The 24,361-nt window shown below is 36.3% G+C and overlaps 2 long non-coding RNA genes across 7 annotated transcripts; both read right to left on the bottom strand.

Moving 5' to 3' along the window:
* Nucleotides 1–1,816: 1,816 nt before the first annotated feature.
* LOC145807369 (uncharacterized) lies at nucleotides 1,817–3,159 on the bottom strand. The gene is made up of 3 exons (XR_014350401.1): nucleotides 3,058–3,159; nucleotides 1,956–2,950; nucleotides 1,817–1,842 (listed from the first exon to the last, which is right to left on the bottom strand). It is a non-coding gene; the product is annotated as an uncharacterized LOC145807369 (long non-coding RNA).
* A 665-nt stretch (nucleotides 3,160–3,824) lies between these two features.
* Nucleotides 3,825–6,560, bottom strand: LOC145807370 (uncharacterized). 6 transcript variants are annotated; one of them, XR_014350405.1, is made up of 6 exons: nucleotides 6,493–6,560; nucleotides 5,792–5,914; nucleotides 5,288–5,364; nucleotides 4,889–5,087; nucleotides 4,176–4,279; nucleotides 3,825–4,053 (listed from the first exon to the last, which is right to left on the bottom strand). It is a non-coding gene; the product is annotated as an uncharacterized LOC145807370 (long non-coding RNA). The 6 variants fall into 6 exon arrangements; XR_014350404.1 differs by lacking the exon at nucleotides 6,493–6,560 and adding an exon at nucleotides 5,984–6,389 and having other exon boundaries at nucleotides 4,889–4,988; XR_014350406.1 differs by lacking the exon at nucleotides 6,493–6,560 and adding an exon at nucleotides 5,984–6,389 and having other exon boundaries at nucleotides 4,889–5,082.
* Between the last annotated feature and the right edge of the window lie 17,801 nt (nucleotides 6,561–24,361).

Below are 24,361 nucleotides of genomic sequence, written 5' to 3' on the forward strand. Positions count from 1 at the left end.
ATTAATGAAAATTTTGAGTCTGATAAGAAATTGAAGGCCTAAATGATTTGAGAAACAAAAATTGATGATGTCAATAAGCTTAATTTGATATTCGAAGCTTTTTGAAAATTTGATTAAAAATCTAAATCAGAATGACAAAACTAAATAAAATTAACTGGGCCTTAATTGAAGTCAATTAGACTAATTAATTATGTGGGACTTGTGATTAGTTATGATTAATTAAATCATGATCAAGATTAATTAAAATTAAAAGATGGTTAATTAAGCTAATTAAAATCAAAGTTCAATCTCAATTAAGTATTTTAAGCAAGATTAATTAGTTAAAGAAATAACTAATACACCACCATGGGTTTATATAATAAGACAAGTGTCCCACTACCTTGTAATAAAATAAAATAAAAGATGATGAACTCAATAAGGAGCCTTCATCTGCTGGAAACAAATGATAAAAGAAAGAAAGAGGGGGAGAGCACGGCTGAGAGAAAGAGAGAGAGAGAGAGACCGAGAGGAAGAAAGAGAAGGGAAGAAGAAGGCTTTGTGGCATATCAAAACTCAAGTTAAAAATTATGGAAAATTCATCTTAAGGTAAGGAATTCCATCCTCTTTCTAGTGTGGTTTAATTAATCTAGACAAAATTAGTTGAAGGCAGATTAGAGAAAATTAAAATAGAGATTTGAGGATTAATTATATAAATTCATAGATTGAGTCTTGCATGTTCAATCAAGTTAGTTTGCAAAATATGAGTTATGATTCTTAAAACTTATCAAGGTTGAGTTTAATTTTAAGAAATATTCTTGAATTGAGTCCTATAAATTACATGCAACAAGACTTATTTTAAGAATTGACCCATACAATGGAGTCACTGCTGGAAAAATGACTTTTAGCGGCGTTTTAAAAACGCCGCTATATGTATGAAAAACGCCACTAATTCCTTTAGTGACGCTTATCACCAAACGTCGAAGACGCGGCCGTCGCTATAAGTTTATGACGCTTTAAAAACGTCGTAAAATTAGTATAGGCGGCGTTTTTAAAAACGCCGCTAAATGCGATAAATAATGATAAAATGACGTCATCCAATATTTAGCGACGTTTTTAAAACGCCGTGATAAATTTTTTTATTTTAAAAAAATGTCCGTTGGCATTGTAGTGGCGTTTTGAAAAAACGCCGTTATAGCTCTTTTTTTAACATTTTAATCCATTTTCTTTTTCAACATTTTAGATCTAATCTATATACACTTAAAAAGTACAATTTTTGTACAATATTTTTTTAACACACTGAATTGACAATATCAAAAGGCAATCTTGTAAATCACCTTTAAACCCACTCCAACTCCATCCCCATTAAAGGACATACACTGAATAAAATATTTTAACCAGTCCAGAAATTGCAGCTTGTTATTTGAATGGTGTACATGCATGAAACTGGTAAGGTCTGTTAGGATGTAAGGAAAAAGCAGCAAGTAAAATTAGTAAGCTAAGCATCCAATCATCAACCATTACGTACTTGAAGCACCAAAAAGGGAACCATTTTGTACGCTAGAGTTCCTATAAACTCTCATTTACTGCAACAGATCACAAGGGGTCCAGAACAAAACAAATCCACTAACAAAACTTGGGTGTAAACAAGCAGACTACTGTCTAACCAACACTTAAACTGAATAGATCACTAGACTCTCTTGCCTGCAGATCTGCCTTTAACTCAATTTTGTACCTCAACTCATTTTTTAGATTTACTTGTAGTAGTCCAATACCTTAGTGTGTAGATCTCTGCTGCAAGAGCTGTCACTCCCCCAATAGATACAATCAATTTATTTGGATCAATTAATATGGCCGGAAGACCCCCTGCAAAATGAATCCCCATAAGCATATTATAAACAAAATAAAATAATAAAATAAAATGAAGTAAATACACAAAAGCAACAAATAGAGCTTGTGATGAGCTAGCCAGAGAATACCATTGTGCTTCTATCTCTCCTCTTTAAGGACCCACCAACCATAGCAAATATAGAATTTTAAACAAGTGAAAGCCTATACATGAAATATAGCAGCATTAAATATTTAATATTCTTCACACAAAAAGAACATTAACACACATTGAAAAGACATGAAGTTGATGATTCCAAAAACAAGCAAAAGGTTCGGATGCAAAAAGTTACATTCCACCATCAAATCCATCTAGAAGCTTCCCATTATAGACAAGTTTAATACGAGAAGTATAAAAATCCAATATAACCTGTCCAGTTCTACGCACCATGTGACATCTGTTTTTTCAATATGATTTCAACAAATAATTTGATGATATAATAATTGTGAAGGTTATATAAACAATATGCCCTGTATCAATATTCTGTACTATTTAGCTAGTTTGAATAGAACTCACAATAAAACTCTAATCATGGCAACAGATAGTATATCTAGACTAGGCTATGTAGGTTGTGACCAGTGACTAGGATACATTCTACTCAATCACCATGATGGCTGGTCACACTGCTAGTGCAAGCAGTTGCTTTCAATGTTTCACTCAATGGGTTGTACTCTGCTTGTCCAAGTTTCAGCCCAAGTGCTAGTCAAATAATATTTAACTAACACAAATATATTACCGAAGATTATTGGCACTGTGAAATTATTAAACATAAGTCTAACACAGTCATGATTTACCGAAGGTCAGCACTTTGAAAGAGAATCAAGGGGGCAAAAACAAAAACAAAAATTCTAAAAAGAAGATCAACATTGCTTCTGATTTTACTTTATTAAGAATCAAAGATCAACCTTGCTAGAAAAACATAGCACAGAGGAGTAAGGGACAGAAGTGTTGGAGCTTCCATGGACTGAACAACATCCTCAAGCAATGGCACTCCCATCTGGTAGTTTAATGCATTACCATAACCCTTTAATATGAACAGCTCCAAATCATCTGTCCACTCCAGCAAGACAACCTAAAAATGTTTAGCTGCAATCCCAGATAGTTAGGACAAGAAACAAAAGTTGACACTTAATTTGTTCGTTCTTGAAGGAATATACATCATCAGTAGAGTGGCATGCAATGCAGGATCATACCTGCAATCCTGGCTCTTGACAAGCCTCTGCAAATTTAGCTGTTGAAAGAGCTGCATTTCTTTTAATATCAGCTTTCTTGCGCTCTAGTTCAGCCAGTTGCTGCTGAGTCCTTTGGACCTGATTTTTCTGATATGGTCTTCAAATATGAAATACAATTGATCAATAATATAAGCCGCACTAACATCAAGCAAATATTATTATTTAGCATTAACCAAGTAGGAATATTATTATTCTTGACCTGCTCTAATTTTCCAAAGAAAACAGTAAGTAAATTTCCAGATCTGAAATCCCAGATAATTAGGACAAGAAATAGAAAGAATGATTTATGAGTTAAGCATCATGCAACAAAAAGAATGATTTATGAGTTAAGCATCATGCTAGTAAAATGTTCTTCAGGGAGAAAAATGGCAAGACGGGAGCTAGTGTTCCAACAAAGTACTCACAGTTCTAAAGAATTTACCATGCAAAACACAACTCTATGTCATGACACAAGACCATGTCACAAATGATGCTCTGAAAACAATTAGATGTAGGACCAAATTGAAGAACTAACATATTACAAGGAATTATCAATGTTAAACCTTACAGTTTTTCCTTAATGATTTTTATGTTAAAACCTTAATTAATAATCATATCCTCGATCATCATGTAGAAAAAATCCTCTTCTTTATATTTCAATAACAAGTAAAGAGTCCCCAGTTCTTTTAAGATATCATTGATGCCAAACTAAAACAGGAAAGAAGCTATGTTAGAACGAAGGGACAGACCTGGAGAGTCAGAGCATTGGTGTGTTTGGTGACCAAGAAATTGGTCAAGTTCACACAATATGCCAAGGCAGAATTGAAGAGTAAATAAAAGATTATTTTGATATCATCTCTGGCAAGAGCTATTATGATCCCAACCATGTTTTCCTCCATCAACAATGTAGCAGGAATTAAGAACTAAACAGCTATTGGTGCCATGTATAACAGAAGGTTCATAGAATTTAGTTTTTCCCTGGAAAAGAAACTAAGATAATAGTGTGGGTTTTCAATAATGGAAGCAGATAAATAATCTATAACAAAAATAAAGGGCCCAAAATATTTACAATTTTGTTATAGAGACAAATAGTTAATTACCCTTCTGAGGACAGCAAAATGCCTTGAAGCAGAGACTTTAATGCCCTTGCAGCTGTAGCACCATGACACATTATAAAACCAAATAGATGGAAACTTGGTTCACCCTGCAGCCACATAACAAAGTTCAATAATATAATACATGAAAAGGTCCAAGAGGCCAAGAAACTCTAGAACATATCAGAAATACCGATTATAAATAATTTCTTCAACAACATAAACAAAGGTTATATGGATAACAGTGCAAGTAATTGAGTCATCATATAAATTAGCCAAATTTGCCAGTGCCAAACTTACAGCCATGGATTGGTAAAACATCATAAGGCACAAGATGAAAATGGACAAATCAATAATAGGATAAATTACAAGATGAAAATGGACAAATCAAGGGCTACAAGATAGTTTGATATAAATTATGAGGATGTTCAATAATAGGATAAAGTACACTGACCTCCCCCTTAAGTTTAGAGAAAACACAACAAACGCTACAATTTTGACATAATTACGTCGATCTCTCCTTTTAATATAAAGCTAAAAGAACAAAAATTATTGCAAATGATGTGAATACATGAAAATAAATAACATTTCAGTATAAAACTATAACAACCTTTTAAGAAAACCAAATCTAATTATGCTTAACTAGTGCGGTTTACTAAAAATCAATTAAATCCCTATATGCAACATTTTTCTTATGTATGCTATGGAGAAAACTTTACCTTTTCAATTACGAGGAAGAAATGTGAATACATGAAAGGAATCCACCAAACCACCTTGGAAGAACAGGGGTTATCAACCCACCATTAATTGCCACAACAACTGCAATATTTATACTGCTACTATAAGTAAAACTCTTCCCATCTTTACATGTAGTATTCACAACTGGGTGCTGAGCAAGTGCCATGGCCGCAACCTTAGCTAACAATGCAGTCATAGTCACACAATGAAAAAATTTATGAAAAAATCTAACAAATGTTCACTAAACACAAGAAATATAAAAATATATCAGTTTTTTTATTTTATGTTTCTTCTTAAAATATATCATTTTTATGTTTCTACTACAGTCTACAACAGTAAAAAGAGGGCAAAGTCAAAGAACAGGGGTCATTTTACATTACCTTTTTTTTTCTTTTTTTTTTTTTAAAGATGATTACAAATAAAGGCTCTAGATGCAAGTTGCATGAAATTCCAGTGGCTGTAGGGAAAAAAAATATAAAAAAATAAAATATATATATCAGCAAAAAAAAATGGAGTTCAGGAAAAAGGAAGAAGAAATCTGGACAAAACAGAAATCTAGAATGAAAAACAAATCTGGATAAGATCAATTTGTTCTTGGTTTGCTGCCAATGAGGAGTACAAAAATCTGGAAAAAAAAAATGGAAAAAGAGGAAACAGAAATCTGGACAGAACAAAAAAAAATCTGGACAGAACAGAAATCTGGAAAAAAAATGAAAAATTATTGTCTTTGTTCTTCGTTTGCTGTAAAGAAACAAAATAAAAAAATTTGGAAAAAAAAAATGAATCGAAGAGGAGGACAAATCTGGACAGAACAAAGAAGAAGAGGAAGAAAAGAAAAAAATCTGAACAGAACAAAAAATGAATCTGTCGTTCCATGCAATCACCTCATTGTCCATGTGATTGAAGCTACTCTCCATCGCGATCTTCCACTCCTCCGTACTCGAATCCTTTTTCTCTATCTCTTCCTTTACAAGTTCATGTAACCGATCTCTACACTTCATCGCCACCTACAAAGAAATCAAACACCTATTAACACTTGTTAATGAAAACCAAAATAAAAATGACTTGCTTGAAACCTTGTTAATCAGCAGATTTAACAAAATGTGTGAGAGATCAGATTAGATCGAGTTCGGATTTTGATGAGATTAGATCGATTTTCTTGTTCAATTTCGGCTCTACAATTTGCGAAAGAGATCAAGTTCGGGTTCGATGAAGAAAAGCTAGGGCAAGAACAAATCTAACAAAATGCAAGAGAGATCAGATCAGATCAGATCGAGTATGGATTTCGATCAGATTAGATCGACTTTCTTGTTCGATTTCAGATCTACGATTTGTGAGAGACACACACACACACACAGAGTTTGATGAAGAACAGCTAGAGTGAGAAAGATCGAGTTCGAGTCCAATGAAGAACAGCTATTGAGAGAGATCGATATTAATCGCGAGAGAGGAGCAGCTCATGAGAGATTGTGTTACTTTGGTAATTGGAATGGGGTTAAGTGTCTGTTAAGTAAAACAGACATGGCTCATTGAGACCATCAACAGTCATCATGCCTTGAAAAACGTGTTGGCTATTGAGATATACCACGGCGTTTCATAAAACGTCTTTGATTCAAACGTCGTCATAGGCAACTTTTCTTGTAGTGAGTTATGTTCAATTTATAGAAATTAATTTAGACATCAATTATGTTGAGTTTGGTTTTTGGTAGTCTTGCATGAATTTGAGTTTCATTTATACATGCATGGACAAATTTTGTAAGTTTTAATACTCTAATGATACATGCATCATAGATTTTGAAGAATTTGGATTAATTCAATCTCATATTTTGAAGAAAGAAATGAAAAGCTTTAGAAAAATTAAATTTATGGAAACTTGGAATTAATCCTAATGTAAGAAAAAATTTTGATTTTATTATGAATATTATGAATTTGTTTGATCCATGCTTGTAATTGAATTTAAAAGTTTTATTCAATTTAAACACATTTTAGAACATTTATGATTATAAACTGAGTTTTTGGTTAAAGATTGAGTTAAGTCGAAATTCTAAGGAATTAATGTTGTAATTCATAAGTTAAGTTTGATTTTGTTATTGTTAATGAAATTGGATTCTATTTTTACATACATGATGAAATTTCAAGAGTTTGGAAAGTCTAATTTATATTTTAAAATTGTGGGTTTGACATAAAGAAAATGAATAAAATCTAAATTCGGACAATTGGAGCATGATTTTGAATAAATGATTTCTAATTGGGAGTGTTTACTAAATTACAATGGTTCTCCATGATTTTGTGCCAAAATACAAGTTTTGAGGCTTTGAATATCAAATTTGAACTTCGAACACAATTCTGGAAATTCTAGAATTCACACTGTCCGCTCGAGCGAGGAAAGTCTCGCTTGAGCGTGAAAATCGAGCTCCCAGAAGTTTTCAAAATTTTACAGTCCGCTCGAGCGACCAAAGTAGCGCTCGAGCGAGGACCCTATTTTCATCAAATTTTGACTAACTCTTTTAAATGCATAATTGCATCCTCATGACATTCTAAGTATTCTTAGGCACCAATTGGACTCAGATAGTCAGAGAATGAAGTAGAAACACATAAAGAGAGTTGAATTAAAATGAAATGAATATTGAATGGTGCTATTATTGTGTTTTGTAATGTGATTTGTTTAGGTGGACGTCTGAGGCCTTATATCAACTTAACCCACTGTGAGTAATAGCCTTATAAAGATATGTTCAAATTATCTTTACTTTCAAAAATGTTATTGCTATCAAAATGGATATGTGATTTGATTGAATGAATTCTTAAAACGATTTGAAAATTGATAACATGGCTTATTGAAATGTTCTGTCCTTTAATGAATGAAGTTTCATTTTGAAACGATATTGTGGCATCCATTGGCTATAGGCCCTTGCCTGGGGGTAACAATACCATGGCTATAGGCCCTTGCCTGGAGGTAACAATACCATGGCTTTTGGATTGTGACATACGGTTCGTTATTACTTCATGGATGTACCACATAATTTAACATTGAAAGATCTTAATGATGAAGTTTATGAATTAATGAAAATGCTATCGCGAATGGTTTTTATTATTGCAAGGGATTAATGTGATGGCTAATCGAATTGTTTTGCCTGTTGAAATGGATTGTTTCGGGAAAATGAAATATATGTTTTGGTAAGGGATTTGGTATGGAAAATGTTTCGTTATAAATTTGATATATTATGGAAAATGCCTACCTTCAAAAATGATTTAAGAATCGTTTCAAAATTGTAAAACAGGTTTTTGTATTATCATTGAACTTCATTCATTTGACCTCTTTATTCTGTTATTACTCGCTAGGCTTTAGCTCATTATTTATATGCATATGTAGGTGAGCAAACTAAGCAACAAGGATAGAGGAAGCCTCGGAGTCTACCTGTGTCAGCCTTTTAAAGAGCTTTCGGAATGGAGCAAGTTAGGCTCGAGTAGAGCCAAGTAAACCAGCCCTTAGCTTTGTCAGAGCTTTGAATTTTACTGAGTCTTAAATGTATATGTGTGTGAGATATATAAGATTTGTATATAAATTATTATTGTGTTTAAATGTTTTAATTATTTTAGTCATCATGTATGCACAAGCTCAATGGATATTGTTATTATTGTTCTGCTTCCGCTTTAGGCCCCGATATGATTATAAATATTTTGAAATTTTGTCTTTGAGGCCAAAGGTAATCTTGGATTACTGGCCAGTTACGACGCTAAACCTATAGGGGCGGGTTTGGGTCGTGAAAATTGCGCTCGAGCTAAACAACTTATTGTGTTTGAACGCTCGAGCGTCACTTTTTGCGCTTGAGCAGACTATGCGTATATCAGTTTGTAAAAAGGTCATTTCACATCACTTTTTCATATCTCTCTCTCTTTCTCTAAAACATTTCAAAACCCTAGATCTAGTGTTTCTCTCTCCAAAACTCCCTCTCTCTTTACTTTTTCACCTAGATTTAGTGGTTTCTCTACCCTTGTGCCTTTGTTAAAAAGGTAGAGCATCTCAAGGGCTATATTTTCATTCAATTAGAGTTGGATTTCGGCTTCATCCGAGTTCTTCCCTTGCTTTGTTCGTCTTCTAGCTTTGAGGTAGGGATTTTCTTTACTCCTGTATGACTCTTAACATAGTTATTTGTTTTGTATAAACATTATTGTGAATTTGAAGGATATTGAACAAATCTATGAATTTGGTTTAAAAGAGGGGTTTTCAAATGGATGTGTTGAAAATGGGTATGGGAGTGAATATGAGATTGTGTGTAGTAAAATGGTTGATTTTGACACTTGGGTTGGATTTTGGAAGAGAGAGGAGTTTGCTCTAAAATGTCTTAAACATTTGTTTTGTACAATAAATAGAATTGGTTTTGAAAATGTGAAATTAGATAGATGGTTATATAAATGGTGGAGTTGGATATGTATTATCTCTCACCTATGGAAATTTAGATAGTTTATTTATTTTGGAGATTGTATATCTGTTTAGAAATATCTATTTTGGGTTATCGGTGGAAGATAGCTATGAGTGTTGTAGAATTTGCATGAGGACTAGGCAAATTGAAACTAATCTCTCATCCGTTGTCATTAAATATGACTATGTCTTTAATACATTGTAAATGTATGATATTTGGGTAAAGAAAGAGGATATACTCCACTGAATTAAGTTGGTTTGTGTGTTCAAGGTAAAAGTCTCAAAAATTGCACGTATACATAGGTGCTGATTCTTGTAACAATCCCGACTTCTGATTAACGTTAATCTATAATTCAATACGCGTAATAAGTAATTAAGATAAAATTCTAGATTATTTGCATATGTGTTACATTATTTGTGTTTCTATTTGTTTATCGTAGGAATATCTGTTTGAAATTCTGTTATATTTTGCGAATCAAAGGCCTCATCGGCATCCGACCATGAAATTGACTTGGTATATGTGTTATTTGGCATTTTTAGAACATTATAGTAAGTTCAATTGAAATTCGATTTAGAACGAATAAAATAGAATAAAGCTTCATTAGTTGAGCCTATATAAGGCACAAGTGAGCTCTTGATTACACTTTACACACTCATGCCCTCATCGCTTGAGCCTACAAACGTAGAGAGAGAGGGAGAAGAGAAGATTGAGCCCATCTTAGGAGAATTACAAGAGAATTTGGAGGGTTTGGCTTGAGACTTCAAACAATTGACCATTGAAGGTAAGAATTCAACCTTCTAGCTTTGGGATTGAGTCACTTAGCACATGAATTCAAAAAATTGAGTGATACAGTGCAAGAATTGAACTTAGATGGTTGACTATAGAAGTTTATCATGCATGCATGCATGCATATATATATATATATCATGGCATTTTTGAGTTTGATTCTCAAGAATTTCCACATGCATGTCTATATCTTTGTTTTGTTTAAGGAATTCAACAAGTTTTTGATCTAAACATCTCATTTGCTTATGATTTGGAAACTTAGAGCTTAAATCACTCTATGCATGTCATATTCATGTTATGTTTTTACAATTTAAGCTTGAGTTTGTATAATTGACATTCTTATGGGCCTTGATTTCATAAAATGATCCTTACTTCTTTATGTTTTCCAAGTTTAGACTTGTTTTCTCAAGTTTTGGGGCCCAAAAGTTGTGTTTTGAAGGGTTGAATTTGAGTTTTGAGCTGAGAAGAGCAATCTGGAAATTTCAGAATTTTGCTTTCCGCTCGAGCGTCAGGATCTGCCCTCGAGCGACCACTTTGTGATCTTACACTTTCGCTCGAGTGACTAGAAGTCCGCTCGAGTGTAAAATGCGAGCTCCCAGAAGTTTCATGTTTTTACAAATCGCTCGAGCGATAAGAATTGCGCTCAAGCGAAGACCTGAGTCTCACGCTCAAGCGATCGTCGAGCGTGAAAATCACACAACCAGTACTTTTTCAAAGTTTACAGACCGGTCGAGCGAAGAAAGTTGCACTCGAGTGTCCCCTCTTATGTTTGCATGTCCGCTCGAGCGAAGGAAGTTGTGCTCGAGCAGGACCCTTGTTTCCAACATTTTTGATCAAGTGTTTTCAAATGCATTTTTGCATCCTCATTCCATCCTAGGAATTCCTAGGCCAAGATTAAGGCACAATAATGAGGATAAAAGTATAAACACACCAAGATAAGAAAGAACCAAGTTAATGTTTCTGGGTGTGTAATTCAATATTTATTCGTTCTGTACCTGTGTAGGTCACGCACCACAAGATATCTGAATTGCCTACTTTATTCGTCTACTTGGAGCTATCTGTTATTTGTGAGTAATAACTTAGTAAAGCTATGTTCAAGTTAAATTATTTTCTATATATAGAATAAGATCTGTTCTATGAAATGCTATGTTTTGTACTATGAATGATTGTCCAACTTTGACAAATATTCGTGGCATTTATGTTGTGATTCAAGTATGCTATTTGTACTCGGATTGAAGGTTCCTTATGGAGCTGACAAGTTATCTGCACCTGGTTGGGGGTTCCTATATGGAACTGACAAGTTATCTGTCCCCAATCTGGTGGTTCCTTTATGGAACTGACAAGTTATCTGTACTCGGTCGGAGGTTCCTCTATGGAACTGAAAAGTATGATCTAGGATACTCTATATGTGATCTGTTAGCGCTAATGGATGTACTATGTAAGATTAAGCATGAATTCTGATTTCTGTATATGCTCTGAACAAGAATACGAATGTAAATTTGTCTTTGATATGAACTTTGGTTTCTGAATTAGTTTTGGGACATCATTCATTTAACCCTTTACTCTGTTATTATTCACTGGGTTCTCGCTCACTATTTATTTATCATGTATGTAGGTGAGTAGGCTCGTGACCAGGCTTAAGATGATACCTGAAGAATTTTGGGTTTGTCAGCCATCTTTTGCGCCTCCTGAAGAGGTTCCGGATTAAGTCAAGTCTTGTGGCTATGTTTTGTGAATATTTAAGACTTTGTTTCTTTTGGCTTACGAACAAAATTTTTGTTTATATGTACATGGGATGACGTATAACTTCTGTACCTTTATGACGTCATATGTATGCTTTTAAATTTAAAATTATATGTCCCATGTATGTCTGCACAGCTCGATGGACTATGTACATTTATATATATTTGCTTCTGCAGCCCCTAATTATATGTTATTTTGTTCAAAGGCCATGGGTAAACCGAGGATTATTGGCCGGTTACGACGCTAAACCTACAAGGACGGGGTTGATCCATGACAGAGTGGTATCAGAGCACGTGTTCTACCGTACACACGAGTCTATACGAGGTTAGGATGTCCTGGTAAGAAGTAAGGGCATTCCATCTGCATGTGTGAGTGTGTGTTCATTAAAAGTGAAAATTGAATCTAACCATGATCATATGACATTGAAACAAATGATCTGAATACTGTGAAAAGAACTATTTGCCTTTGTTTATAGTGTTCTATTTACCTATAGTAAATGGAAAATACAAGAAGTAGTGGGACAGCTGAATCATCTAAGGCTCGAATGAGCCGCATGGAACAAATGCTTGTAGCTTTAACTGAGGCAATGACTTAACAACAGAGGCAACAACCCTTACCTCCCTCGCCCCCACCGGTACAAGTTGAACCAAATAACAATGATATTATTAACTTACCCAGAAGTTCATGAAAATGAAACTACCAACTTTCTTAGGTGGTATTGATCCATTGAAGGCAGAAACATGGTTGCTTGAGATGGAAAAATCATTTGAGGTCTTTCCTTGCTGTGAGACTCAAAAGGTTCTTTTGGCCACCTACACCTTAAAAGATGAAGCCCGTAGATGGTGGTTGCTAATTCGAAGTAGTAATGGGAATATGACATGGGCTCATTTCAATGAGATCTTTTATGATAAATACTTTCCTCAATGCTTCTAGGATCAAAAAGTTTCTGAATTCCAAGAACTCAAACAAGGCAGGATGTCAGTGGCCGAGTATGAGGCCAAGTTTACTGAATTGGTTCGATTTGCTTCACATATGGTGGATACTGATTACAAGAAGGCACGAAAATTTGAAGGTGGTTTGGATTTGAAACTGTTTGACCAAGTAGGCGTCCTGAAATTGCCTACTTATGTGATAGTTTTAGACAGAGCAATAATGACAGAAGTCACCTTGGTAGGAATGAGACAAGCCAAGGCACCAATAACAGAATGGAAAAGCAAAAGGTCTGGACCCAATTTTCGGAACGGCCGTTCATTCTTTTTGAACAAAAAGCAAAATATTGGATCTTCAAACAGTTCAAGTCAAAGCAATGGGTCTACGGCAACTTATTCAGAATGTGGAAGGATGTAACGCCCTCAAAATAATAACTTAAAACCCATCAATAAAGACATGCATTAGTAATAAAGATTAACATTCTTCTATTCATCAGAGTTTCATTTACAAAAGGTATTACATGTTAATGACAAAAGCAAATGCCCTAAAGGCTTACAGCTTTCCAAGTTAACACTTGGTTACAACAAAGAGTACGAACTCATTTACACATTAAGCCCTTGGCTTGAATATACATGTAATACATCAAAAATAAACAACAAAAGTGTGTCCGCCTCTAGCCTTCCAAGCTATGTCCTTGGAGGTGGCATGCTACCTGTACCTGAAAATGATATTCCCATATAGGGTGAGCCACAGCCCAGTAGAAATACACTAAACCAAATATGAACAATGACTAAAAGATTAGTAGTTGATAGATGGCCAACACTGATATTTTCTCCTATCACACTTTACAATTTCTTGACATGCAAGTCCATTTTACAATTCATTTCCAGTTCCTTTCAATTCTCAATTTTTCAACCATGGCTCAAAACCTGGCCAAACAACTCATATGAGACAGAAACTCATATCAAACACTTCCCATTTCATATTAGATAAGCATACAAGCTATATCACACAACAACAGATAAGCATATAAGCTATATCATCACTTCCACAGATATGCATATGAGCACTATCACACTTCCAATGACAAGCATATGAGCTCTGTCAACACATTAATAGATAAGCATATGAGCTCTATCTATGGAGTCCATCCCCTATCTCCTCCCAACACATCCGGTTTAGAGGTCCATCCCCTATCTTCCCCTAAACCGTGGAGTACATCCCCTATCTCCTCCAACACAACACAATGCATATAAACAACAATTATACACATCATCACACAATACATAAATTTAATGTATTCTCTCAATCGTCAATCTCAATGACACATTCCAGTGATTAGTTTCAGTTTGCCTAATCATCATGCATTGTCTACAACAATCACGACTATCCTCCACCGATAGCCCAAAGCAGTTATTTCTATACAGAAAATAAATGCAACAATGGATATATAATCGACATTCCAACTAGGTGAGTGATAAATAATCCAACTACACCCTTTTTTCCCATGACTTCCCAAATCAATTCTTCATGTCTCATAATTAATTATGCAAATTAATTAACCAATGTAATTAGGGCATTTTCCATAATTCACATTACAACCCTTAGGTTCCATTTTCATTAATGTCTCAACATTAATTCCACTTTCTCATGCCAAATATGCATCTAGGTTTTATATAAATAAAAACCCCAACTTTTTATAAAATTACATAAGGGCCCCAAACTTTTACCAAACTACCAAACCAACCCCAACATCTCAAAATACCAAAATTTAAAGACAAAGTTCATAGAAAGGAGTAGGTTATCCCTACCTCAAAGTTTGAGCTCCAATGGAGATGAAGACTAAAACCAAAATGCTCCAAATTCCGAAATTTTCAGATTAAAATGACGCCCTCGACGATCAACACAACTTTTACAAAGGCCGGAGAGAAGGAGGACACTCTAACTAGATCAAACCCTAGAGAGAAGGGAGTATCTAGAGAGAGAGACTCTCAAAAGTGGTTTTTAGAAAAAGTAAGAGAGAGAAAGAAAAACAAAAAGTGATTTGAAATCACCCAGCGGATAGCTCAAATACATATGGCCCGCTCGAGCGGAGAACACGACGCTCGAGCGCCAAGAACAAAACTCTGGACACGCTCGAGCGCAATAAGGCCCGCTCGAGCGCCAAGACACAGGAATAAAGCACTTCCGCTCGAGCGTGAAAACCAGTCCGCTCGAGCGCAGATTTCCACCTCCCAGAACTTACACCCAGAAAGTACTACCCGCTCGAGCGCCAAACGACCCGCTCGAGCGCTACCGCTCGAGCGTAAACAAACCCGCTCGAGCGCAGAAATCACATCTGCAGAAGTTTTGCAGGAACCCGAAATACTGGAGGTGTGCAATACCCGCTCGAGCGCAAGAAGGCCCGCTCGAGCGGAACGCCTAAAAACTGAACAACAAGGAATTGAAACCAAGGCCTAACCAACCTGTAACAACCCTGTTCAAAACATCCTAAAACTCAATCATGTGGAATTAAAGGACACAACAAGATAAATACTACTATCAACTTCACGGAACCGAGTCCGGAACATAACAGAACAGTAGAGGGATAACCGGGATCGCTATAAAGGAAGTATAAAGGTACGTGTCATTGTGCATCGGGTGCGTGTTTCCGGTGTGGCAAGACCAGTCACATGATTAGAGACTGTCCAATGAGGTTCAATAATGCTAACCATCCTGTAGCGAGTTCAGCCGGATCCATTCCTGCAACGAAGACCAATGCAAGAACAAATACTAGAGGTAATACCGGGAGTGAGACACTAAGGCAATGGAGAGTGTTTGCACTAGTGCCTGGGGATGTACAGAATATTGAGTTAGTGGTGTCAGGTATAATCCTTATTTGTGCTCATAATGCCTTTGTACTAATTGATTCTGGTTCTACGCATTCATTTGTATCGCATGCTTTTTCTCGAAAATTAACTAGACCGTTAGAACCTCTGAATTGCATGCTATTTATGTCTACACCATTTGGAAATTCTATGATGTGTACTTATGTATATCCAGCATGTGATATTATGATTGGCTATATGACATTGTATATTGATTTACTGCCTTTGAGCATTGATCACTTTGATTGTATATTGGGCATGGATTGGTTGACGAAATATTGTGCCACTATTGATTGTGTGAATAAAATCGTCATGTTTAAACCACCTGGTATGCCCGAATTTGTTTTCACTGGGAATGGAGTAGTTCCTTCGCCGTACTTGATTTCATATATGAAAGTCAGGAAATTTTTAAGAAAATGTTGTCAAGGCTACTTGTGTTATGTGTTGACTATATCTTCGAAAAGTGTTAATGTGGACACAATTCCTGTGGTTTGTGAAATTCCTGATGTATTTCCTAATGACATACCTGGAGAGTTAATTGTTAGGGAAATCGAGTTTACTATTGATGGTGTACCTGGGATACAATCGATTTCTAAAACTTGAAAGTCCAACTCCAAGAACTTTTAGACAAGAAATTCATCCGTCCGAGCACGTCACCTTGGGGTGCTCCAGTTTTGTTTGTAAAGAAGAAGGATGGTCTTTGAGATTATTTATAGATTATCATGAATTGAATAAAGTGACCGTGAAGAACAAATACCCACTACCCCGAATAGATGACCTATTTGACCAACTCCAGGGAGCCTAAGTGTTTCTTAAAATTGACCTTAGATCCGGATATCACCAGTTAAAGGTTAAGGTAGATGACGTAGAGAAAACTGCACTCAAAACTAGATATGGGCATTATAAATTTTTGGTAATGCCATTTGGAGTAACTAATGCACCTGCGGCATTCATGGATTTAATGAATAGAATATTCAAACAATTTCTAGATGAATTTATCGTTGTCTTTATTGATGATATACTGATTTACTCCAAAAGTAGGGAAGAGCATGAGAACCATTTGCGAACTACTTTACAGACTTTGAGAGAAAAGAAACTGCATGCAAAATTATCCAAATGTGAATTTTAGCTTGACAACGTGGCATTTTTAGGACATGTAATCAGCAAGGACGGTATCTTTGTTACCCCTCAGAAAATTGAAGCCATTGTGGACTGGCCAAGACCAACTAATGTGTCAGAAGTGAGAAGTTTTCTGGGACTTGTAAGTTATTATCGCAGATTTGTGAAGGATTTTTCAAAACTTGCTATGCCATTAACGCAATTGACATAGAAGAATGTACTATTTGATTGAACCGATTAGTAGGAATTAGCCTTTCAAGAGCTGAAGACCAGACTGGTAACTACACCAATTCTAACCTTGCCAAATGAAACGAATGGATTTCAAATTTACAGTGATGCTTCCTATAAAGGTTTGGGGTGTGCCTTTATGCAAAATGAAAGGGTAATTGCTTATGCCTTTCGGCAACTCCGTCCCTATGAGAAGAATTATCTGACCTCTGACCTTGAACTCGCCGTTGTGGTTTTTTCCTTGAAGATTTGGCAACATTATCTGTACGGTGTGACTTGCGAGGTGTACACCGACCATAAAAGTTTGAAATATTTCTTTATGTAGAAAGAATTGAACATGAGATAGAGACGGTATAAAAGATTATGATTTGCAAATTTTGTATCATCCGAGGAAAGCCAATACTGTTGCAGATGCTTTGAGCCGTAAATCCATTACAAACTTGTCATGTTTGCTCACCGGTCAAAGAGAGTTGCTATGTGACTTAGAGAATGATGAGATCGAAATTGTGTTACATGAACAGGGCGGGATCTTAGCCGTCATTTTTGCTCAACCTGCAATCATTGAAGAAATCAAAGAGAAACAACTTGAAGATGAGTTCCTGAAAAAGATTGTAGATGAACTTGACTCAAAACTGAGGCCAGGATTTGTGTTTGAGAGCAATGTGCTGAAATTTCAGAGTCGACTTTGTGTGCCGAATTAACTAGACTTGAGGAAACGAGTTATGACCGAAGCTCACAATTCAAGGTTTGCGATGCATCTAGGGAATACCAAGATGTACCACAACTTAAAACAAAACTTCTAGTGGCCTGGAATGAAGAAAAGAATTGCCGATTTTGTGGCCCAATGTTTGCATTGCCAACAAGTCAAAGCTGAATATCAATGACCTGCTGGGTTGCTTTAGCCACTTCCAATACCAGAATAGAAATGGGGACATATCACGATGGACTTCATTGTGAGATTACCTCGCTCTCCTCGAGGTATGCACTCTATCTGGGTAATTGTTAATCATTTGACTAAATCTGCACATTTCTTACCTGTCAAATCTTTGTATAATGCGGATAGGTTGGCTAGCTTGTATGTTAATGAGATTGTGAGATTACATGGTGTACCAGTATCTACTGTATCTGATAGAGATCCTAAGTTCACTTCAAGATTTTGGCAGAGTTTACAGCAAGCTCTGGGAACTGAATTGAGACTAAACAGTGCTTATCACCCACAGACAGATGGCCAATCAGAACAGACCATTCAGACGTTGGAAGACTTGTTACTGATGTGTGCCCTAGACTTTCAAGGCAGTTGGGAAACCTACTTACCATTGGTCGAGTTTGTGTATAATAACAGCCACCATTCGAGCATCAGTATGGCTCCGTATAAAGCTTTGTATAATAGGAAGTGTCGTTCTCCAATTTGTTGGGCTGAGGTAAGTGATAGACCGTTGTTGGGACCAGAACTTGTATAAGAAACAACTGAGAAAGCGAAACTAATTCAACAACGTTTGAAAACTGTACAAAGCCGCCAAAAGAGTTATGTTAATGTCCGAAGGCGAGATAGGGAGTATGAAGTCAGGGACCATGTGTTTATAAAAGTGACTCCAATGAAAGGCCAAACACGATTTGGAGTGAAAGGCAAGTTGGCCCCAAGATATGTTGGACCGTATGAAATTCTTGAAAAGATTAATTTAGTGACGTATCGGGTAGCCTTACCACCGATTATGGAACACATGCACAACGTTTTTCATGTCTCTATACTTTGGGATTATTTGAGAGACCCATTACATGTGATTGAGCCGACTCATGTGTTTCTAAAAGATGATTATATGTACGAATACAAATTGTGAATCACCGAATCAAAAGATTGAGAAACAAGGAAATCCCGTTAGTGAAAGTTGATTGGCAGAATCATGGAGGAACCTATACAACTTGGGAGACAGAAGAAGATATGATGAGGAGATACCTTGATTTATTTCCTTTGGATCCGGTATACATCCAAAATGAAGGTAATTCGAGTTTGGGGGACCAAACTCTTTAAGGGTGGAAGACTGTAACAACCCCGACCTCTGATTAACGTTAATCCATAATTCAATACGCTTAGTAAGTAATTAAGATAAAATTCTAAATTATTTGCATATGTGTTGCATTATTTGTGTTTTTATCTATTTATCGTAGGAATATCTATTTGAAATTCTGTTATATTTTGCGAATTGAAGGCCTCATCGGCATCCGATCATGAAATTGACTTGGTATATGTGTTATTCGGAATTTTTAGAACATTATGGTAAGTTCAATTGAAACTCGATTCAGAACGAATAAAATAGAATAAATAATCCCACTTAGTTATCTTTGACTCAAACTAATTAAGCTTCATTAGTTGAGCCTATATAAGGCACAAGTGAGCTCTTAATTACACTTTACACACTCATTTCCTCATCCTTTGAGCCTACAAACACAGAGAGAGAGGAAGAAGAGAAGATTGAGCCCATCTTAGGAGAATTACAAGAGAATTTGGAGGGTTTGGCTTGAGACTTCAAACAATTGACCATTGAAGGTAAGAATTCAACCTTCTAGCTTTGGGATTGAGTCACTTAGCACGTGAATTCAAAGAATTGAGTTATACAGTGCAAGAATCGAACTGAGATGGTTGACTATAGAAGTGTATCATGCATGCATGCATATATATATATATATATATATCATAGCATTTTTGAGTTTGATTCTCAAGAATTTCCATATGCATGTCCATATCTTTGTTTTGTTTAAGGAATTCAACAAGTTTTTGATCTAAACATCTCATTTGCTTATGATTTGGAAACTTGGAGCTTAAATCACTCTATACATGTCATATTCATGTTATGTTTTTACAATTCAAGCTTGAGTTTGTATAATTGACATTCTTATGGGCCTTGATTTCATAAAATGATCCTTACTTCTTTATGTTTTCCAAGTTTAGATTTGTTTTCTCAAGTTTTGGGGCCCAAGAGTTGTGTTTTGAAGGGTTGAATTTGAGTTTTGAGTTGAGAAGAGCAATATGGAAATTCCAGAATTTTGTTTTCCGCTCGAGCATCAGAACCTGCGCTCGAGCGACCACTCTGTGATCTTACACTTCTGCTTGAGCGACCAGAAGTCTGCTTGAGCGTAAAATACGTGCTTCCAGAAGTTTCATGTTTTTGCAGATCGCTCGAGCAACAAGAGTTGCGCTCGAGCGAAGACCTGAGTCTCACGCTTGAGCAACCGTCGAGCATCTGCCGAGCATGAAAATCACACAACCAGTACTTTTTCAAAGTTCACAGACTGCTCGAGTGAAGAAAGTTGTGCTCAAGCAGCCCTTCTCATGTTTGCATGTCCGCTCGAGCGAAGGAAGTTGCGTTTGAGTTGGACCCCTGTTTCCAATATTTTTGATTAAGTGTTGTCAAATGCATTTTTGCGTTCTCATTCCATCCTAGGCATTTCTAGGCCAAGATTAAGGCATAATAATTAGGATAAAAGTAGAAACACACCAAGATAAGAAAGAACCAAGTTAATGTTTCCGGATGTGTAATTCAATATTTATTCATTCTGTACCTGTGTAGGTCACGCGCCAAAAAGATATCTGAATTGCCTACTTTATTCGTCTACTTGGAGCTATCTGTTATTTGTGAGTAATAACTTAGTAAAGTTATGTTCAAGTTAAATTATTTTCTGTATATAGAATAAAATCTGTTCTATGAAATGCTATGTTTTGTACTATGAATGATTGTCCAACTCTGACAAATATTTTGAGCATTTATACTGTGATTCAAGTATGCTATCTGTACCCGGATTGAAGGTTCCTTATGGAACTTGACAAGTTATCTGCACCAGGCTGGAGGTTCCTATATGGAATTGACAAGTTATCCGTTCCCAGTCCGGAGGTTCCTTTATGGAACTGATAAGTTATCCGTACCCGGCCGGAGGTTCCTCTATGGAACTGAAAAGTATGATCTTTGATACTCTGTATGTGATCTGTTAGTGCTAACGAATGTACTATGAAAGATTAAGCATGAATTCTGATTTCTGTATGTGCTCTGAACAAGAATACGAATGTGAATCTGTCTTCTATATGAACTCTGGTTTCTGAATTAGTTTTAGGACCTCATTCATTTAACCTTTTACTCTATTATTATTTACTGGGCTCTCGCTCACTATTTATTTATTATGTATGTAGGTGAGCAGGCTCGTGACTAGGCTTAAGATGATGCTTGATGAATTTTGGGTTTGTCAGCCACCTTTTGCGCCTCCTGAGGAGGTTCCGGATTAAGTCAAGTCTTGTGGCTATGTTTTGTGAATGTTTAAGACTTTGTTTCTTTTGGCTTACGAACAAAATTTTTGTTTATATGTACATGGGATGACGTATAACTACTACACCTTTATGGCGTCATATGTATGCTTTTAAATTTAAGATTATCTGTCCCATGTATGTTTGCATAGCTCGATGGACTATGTACATTTATAAATATTTGCTTCCGCAGCCCTTAATTATATGTTATTCTGTTCAGAGGCCTTGAATAATTCAAGAATTATTGGTCGGTTACAACGCTAAACCTACAGGGGCGGGTTTGTGTCATGACAATTTTCGCGGACGAAATATCCGTAAAATGGAAAATGAAGTGATTGTATGATGGTTGTAATGATTAGAGACCTATTGAGTTTGTATACTCAGCTTGGTTGTCTGAATAAAATGGAATTGAATTCATGAATTGAAATATACAGATGGTACTGCATGGTTTACAAAAGAATTATAAATCGGTTTATCAATGGTATAGTATATGCATATTACCTTTATATCTCTGTTAAGTTTCATATGTTGTACTGGATTATTTCTACTGGACTTTGGCTCACTCTATATGGAAAAAATCATTTTCAGGTGTTGGTGATATGTCTTCGCCAAGGCCTTAGCTTGGGAGGATCGTGGAGCTGAAGGCTCATTTTGTTATTTTGCTTTTCATTCATTTTGTACAAGCCTGGGCTTTATCCGTATTGAGCTTAGGACTCATTTTTGTTGTACTGTTAACTACATATTTTGTATAAGCCAATTACAATTCAACGCGTGGCAGGATAAGGGCAATACATGAAGACTATTCAAGTTTTCAATCATGATCGAACACGTGGCAGTCAGCATTGGTTTTACGAGATCTGCGTAGTATTCGATCAACAAAGAGATATAAAGTGATGTGACTTCAATGGTTACTCACATTCAAATTCAAAATTAGGAGGGAAGCTTAACTGCAAGTGATGGCATAGTGGAGCTAACTATAAGGCAACATGATCAGTGATCATAGAGGAGTGATTCGACGGTTGGAAGTGTAGTTCGATGGCCATCCTTAAGGAGTATAAATAGCAGAGAAGGCCCCAGAAAAACCCCCCAGACTCAGATCCAAAAAACTAGTTTTATTCTACTTCATTTTCTTTCCAGTTTTTACATTTCCTGTTCTTTACATTTTTGTACTTTAATTCCTGCACTGCACTTTGTTCATAGGAGTAGTTTCAAGTAGATTGTTGCGGTAAACCTCTACGAGGCTGAATTGGATCATTGTAAGTTTTCATTTTAATGAAATGCTTCAATTGCTCTTTATTTGATTGCCATTTGCTTAATTCTCCTAAATCAAGCCACCAGTAAAAGTCCTCTTCATTGAGGTTGAAAGAACTAAAACACAATCGTCTGATAATTGGTTGGCAATTAATTTTCTGTAAGGACTGATTGATCCTTGCTGGCACACTCATAATTACAATAATAACCTTCGAAAGTCAAAAAACCAACATATATTTTTGGCACGCCCAGTGGGACTAATTGAAATGGCTAGACGTAGGAGACAAGGAGAAAATGTGTCTGTTTGGTGCAGCTTAAAAGCTGTTTATTTTAGCTTTCAGCTTGATTTAAGCTATTTTGATGTGTTTGGTTTAACTTAACAATGCAGCTTATAGCTTTTTGTAAGTCAGAAATTAGCTTATTCTTTGAGTGAGGCAGGAGATGCTTAATTTGTAAGTCAGAAATCAATTTATGTTCATAGTTATAAGGCATAAGCTGTTAAGGCATAAGCTATAAGCACTTTCCCACAGTTCTACCAAACAGGGCCAATGAACGCTTGGAAGAAGGCGTGGAAGGAGAGGTAGAAATACCTTATCCAGAGGATAATGTGATAACACATCCTGTGGAAACACCTATTTTATCAGAACCTATGGTCGAACAGACCAGCACTTCGGAACAAGTACCACATGTTTATAATATTGGACGAGGCCAAGGAATTGGACTATCCACTGTTCCATCTACCCAGCCAATGAATCCGTAGGGAGGCCTAGTAGATGAAATGGGACAACAGTTAATGAACACAATGGAGAGATGGCAACATCCTTTTTGGATCGAATGAATACCCATCAACCAACAAATACAAGACACACCGAGGAAGTTTCAAATGTCCCTCAGCAAAGATTGGCTAGAGATAAACAACTTATGCAAATTAATGGACATTCCAATGGTCAAACTAGTAGTCAAAACCATGAAAGACCATCACCTCAGTCTTGGTATGAACCTATTTTTAGGCCTATAGCAGGTCAAAATGCCTCAGTATTTAACAGTGAAGCCATGCAAACTGGTAGAGCAGGCCCAAGACAAGAAAATGGCGTAAGAATGGTTCCAAATCCCATGTTTGAAGCCATACTTGGCACAAGGGGGTTTACTAATCCCTTATTCGAATTTATACCTGGGGGGTTGAAAGTTTTCCTACAAATGGAAGAGACACAACACCTGTTCCAGCACCTTTTGCAGGTCCTTTCGCAGGACAGGCTCAAAGGGGTTACCTACACCCCCAACAGCAACCGGCACCACAGGGACAACCAGTCCCAAATATACCACCTTATCGGCCAAGAGGACCACAAGCACAAGGTTGTCCACCAAATCTTGTGTTTGCTTCTCCAGTAGTGGTTCAACAGGCACAAAATATGGTCCCTAGGGACCAAATTGCTGATATTGTTAGAGAGATGTGTGGACCAATGGCTCGGGGGGTTCAAACTCCTGTGTACAGGAAACCATATCCAGAATGGGTGGATAGGGTACATGAATATCTAAGAGGATTCAGGATACCAGACTTTGCCCTTTTTTATGGAAACGGAAGCCAGTCAACAGTAGAGCATATTGCTAGGTTTGCTGTTCAATGTGGTGAATTTACCAATAATGATTACATAAAGTTAAGATTGTTCCCAAATTCTCTTACAGCAGTAGCCTTCGTATGGTATATTAACCTTACGCCTGGTTCCATTCAGACTTGGCAACAAATGGAAGAAGCATTTCATGCCCAATTCTTCCAAACAGAGCCAGAAGTTTCCATGGCAGATTTGGCAAGGTTGAGCC

Source organism: Camellia sinensis, chromosome 14 (assembly GCF_055761805.1).
Source record: "Camellia sinensis isolate YWXY chromosome 14, ASM5576180v1, whole genome shotgun sequence".
NCBI classification, from domain to species: Eukaryota; Viridiplantae; Streptophyta; class Magnoliopsida; order Ericales; family Theaceae; genus Camellia; species Camellia sinensis.